The 3,765-nt window shown below is 64.6% G+C and overlaps 1 non-coding gene across 1 annotated transcript; it reads right to left on the bottom strand.

Annotated features, from left to right (window-relative positions):
* Positions 1–3,194: 3,194 nt before the first annotated feature.
* Positions 3,195–3,313, bottom strand: LOC131869156 (5S ribosomal RNA). The gene has a single exon (XR_009367551.1). It is a non-coding gene; the product is annotated as a 5S ribosomal RNA (ribosomal RNA).
* Positions 3,314–3,765: the final 452 nt, after the last annotated feature.

Raw genomic sequence — 3,765 nt, 5'->3', positions numbered from 1 at the left:
ATTAGTGAAGGCAGCGCATCAAAGGTGCGCACCTCGCTGCCCACCACGGTGCGCAACGCCGGTGGGCACCCGGGAGTGCTTCGAAGTGTGCTCCAAGGTGCTGCGTGCACGTTGTCGGAGCCCGGTTTGCCCCGGGTGCGCACCTCGCGTGCACCTTCGTCGGGGTGGGCACCTTGGCTGGGTTTGCCCCGGCTGCGCTCCGAAGCGGGGTTATTGGAGCGCCGCCTCTTTTTTTGTCGGAGCGTTTGGTGGGGTTTCTCGCATTGGCTCTTCCGAGGCCCGGTTGCCACCCTGGCGCGCACGAAGTCGGAAGTAGGGTTAATTGCCCGGGTGCGCACCTTTGCCAGGGTGGGCACCTTACCTGGGCTGCGCACCAGGGCGGGCTCAAGATGGCACGCGCGTTCCGTTTTTTTCACTATCTTTCAAAACGGAAATTTTAAAATCTCCTTTTTTTTTTGCCTTTTCTGGAAATTAGTGAAGGCAGCGCATCAAAGGTGCGCACCTCGCTGCCCACCTTGGTGTGCTCTGAGGTGCGCACCCGGGAGCGCTACGAAGTGTGCTCCAAGGTGCGGCGTGCACGTTGTCGGAGCCCGGTTTGCCCCGGGTGCGCACCTCGCCTGCACCTTGGCCGGGGTGGGCACCTTGGCTGGGTTTGCCCAGGGTGCGCTCCGAAGCGGGGTTACTGGAGCGCCCCCTCTTTTTTTGTCAGAGCGTTTGGTGGGGTTTCTCGCATTGGCTCTTCCCAGGCCCGGTTGTTGGGTGCGCTCCCACCCTGGCGCGCGCGAAGTTGGAAGTTGGGTTAATTGCCCGGGCGCGCACCTTCGCCAGGGTGGGCACCTTGGTGCGCACACCTTGGCTGGGCTGCGCACCAGGGCGGGCTCAAGATGGCACCAGCATTCCCTTTTTCTCACTATCTTTCAAAACGGAAATTTTAAAATCTCGTTTTTTTTTTGCCTTTTATGGAAATTAGTGAAGGCATCGCATCAAAGGTGCGCACCTCGCTGCCCACCTTGGTGTGCTCCGAGGTGCCCACCACGGTGCGCAACGCCGGTGCGAACCCGGGAGCGCCCCGATGTGTGCTCCAAGGTGCGGCGTGCACGAAGTCGGACCCCGGTTTGCCCCGGGTGCGCACCTCGCGTGCACCTTGGTGCGCACACCTTGGCTGGGTTGCGCGGCCTGGTGGGCACCATGGTGCGCACCAAGGAGCGCTCCGAAGTGTGCTCCAAGGTGCGGCGTGCACGAAGTCGGAGCCCGGTTTGCCCCGGGTACGCACCTCGCGTGCACCTTCGCCGGGGTGGGCACCTCGGCTGGGTTGCGCGCCCTGGTGCGCACCAAGGAGCGCTCCGAAGTGTGCTCCAAGGTGCGGCGTGCACGAAGTCGGAGCCCGGTTTGCCCCGGGTGCGCACCTTCGCCGCGGTGCGCACCATGGCGTGCACGAAGTCGGAGCCCGGTTTGCCCCGGGTGCGCACCTCGCGTGCACCTTCGGCGGGGTTGCGCGCCCTGGTGGGCACCATGGTGCGCACCAAGGAGCGCTCCGAAGTGTGCTCCAAGGTGCGGCGTGCACGAAGTCGGAGCCCGGTTTGCCCCGGGTGCGCACCTCGCGTGCACCTTCGGCGGGGTTGCGCGCCCTGGTGGGCACCATGGTGCGCACCAAGGAGCGCTCCGAAGTGTGCTCCAAGGTGCGGCGTGCACGAAGTCGGAGCCCGGTTTGCCCCGGGTGCGCACCTCGCGTGCACCTTCGCCGCGGTGGGCACCATGGCGTGCACGAAGTCGGAGCCCGGTTTGCCCCGGGTGCGCACCTCGCGTGCACCTTCGCCGGGGTGGGCACCTCGGCTGGGTTGCGCGCCCTGGTGCGCACCAAGGAGCGCTCCGAAGTGTGCTCCAAGGTGCGGCGTGCACGAAGTCGGAGCCCGGTTTGCCCCGGGTGCGCACCTCGCGTGCACCTTCGCCAGGGTGGGCACCTCGGTGCGCACACCTTCTCAATGTTTTCTTGCCTTTTCTGGAAATTGGTGAAGGCAGCGCATCAAAGGTGCGCACCTCGGTGTGCTCCGAGGTGCGAACCCGAGAGCGCTCCGAGGTGCCCACGAAGTCGAAAGTCGGGTTAATTGCATTGTTTTCCCCGGGTGCGCTCCGAGGTGCGCAACATCGGCGCGCACCAAGGAGGGCTCCGAAGTGTGCTCCAAGGTGCGCACGATGGCGTGCACCTCTGGTGCGCACGATTCGGAGCTCGGTTTGACCGGGGTGCGCACACCTTGGCTGGGTTGCGCACCTTTTGTGCGCTCCAAGGTGCGCACGAAGTCGGAGCTCGGTTTGCCCCGGGTGCGCACCTTCGCCAGGGTGCGCACCTTGATGCGCACGCCTTGGCTGGGCTGCGCACCTTGGTGGGCGCCATGGTGCGCACCTTTCGTGCGCTCCAAGGTGCGCACGAAGTCGGAGCTCGGTTTGCCCCGGGTGCGCACCTTGGTGGGCGCCATGGTGCACTCCGAGGTGCCCAAGATTGGTGCGCACCAAGGAGCGCTCCGAAGTGCGCTCCAAGGTGCGCGCGAAGTCGAAAGTTGGGTTAATTGTCCGGTTTGCCTCGGGTGCGCACCTTGCGTGCACCTTCGCCAGGGTGGGCGCCTTGGTGCGCACACCTTGGCTGGGCTGCGCACACCTTGGCACCCGCGTTTCCTTCATTTTAAATTTTTTTTTTTTACAATCTCTCAAGTGGGAAATTCTATAATCTCAACTTTTTTTGCCTTTTCAGGAAACTTTTGAATGGAGCGCATCATTGGTGCGCTCCGAAGTGTGCTCCAAAGCTCTCTCCAGCTGCGTGCACCTGCCCCGGCCGCGCACCCGGCCCCGCCCAGCTTCGCTCACCTGTCCCGGGCGTCTGGTGCGGAACCTTAGAGTAAGAAACATCACCGTGCACCTTGGCCAACGTGCGCGACTCGACCGAGCGCGCACTGGCCGAGGTGCACACCGATTTCACCTGGGTGCGCGCGCAGCACCTCGGGCGCACCGGGGTGCGCGCACAACGCCCGGGTTGCACCGTGGCCTGTGTGCTCGGGGCGCCTCGGGTGCGCGCTCGGTGTCGCCCCCGCGCGCGCGGTAGTGCGGGCAGCGCACCCCGGCCCGGCCCGGCCCCGACGAGAACGCAAACGGGCAAAAGGTTTATTCAAATAGCATTGCGACGCCCGGCGAAAAACTAAAAAAGGGTGCAACACCGGGACTTCCCGGGAGGTCACCCATCCCAGTACTACTCCGGCCCAAGCGCGCTTAACTGCGGAGTTCTGATGGGATCCGGTGCACTAACGCTGGTATGATCGCACCCGTTATGAGCTTGTCGCAGTGTGTACTTAGCAAACCGCGACCCACGTGCGAATCCACCCCGGCCACCCACCCCCGTCGAGGTGCACACCCTCCCTCGCGAAGTGCGCCCCGTTCGCCAAGTGTGAGCCCTGCCCGGGTGCGCGCACCTTGCTAGGGCGTCGGGTGTGCACCCGGCCCGGCCTACGTGCGTGCACCTGGAGGGGGCGTCGTGTGCGTGCAGTGTCCCGTCTGCAACGCGGTGCCCACACACCACCTCGGGCGCAACGACCTGCGCTCACATGTGGGCCGAGTGCACCTTGGTGCATGTTCGGGGCGCCTCGGGTGCACGCTCGATCTTGCCCCGGTGCACCAAGGCGCTCGGTTTGCCCCGGGTGCGCACTTGGTGCAAGGTGGGCACCCAAAATAGGGATCAAGCACCAAAACACAAGTTTCGGGATGCAAAATGGGACCCAA

Source organism: Cryptomeria japonica, unplaced genomic scaffold, assembly GCF_030272615.1.
Source record: "Cryptomeria japonica unplaced genomic scaffold, Sugi_1.0 HiC_scaffold_237, whole genome shotgun sequence".
NCBI classification, from domain to species: Eukaryota; Viridiplantae; Streptophyta; class Pinopsida; order Cupressales; family Cupressaceae; genus Cryptomeria; species Cryptomeria japonica.
Note: the sequence above shows the minus strand (reverse complement) of the source record. Positions and strands in the feature narration are given on the sequence as shown.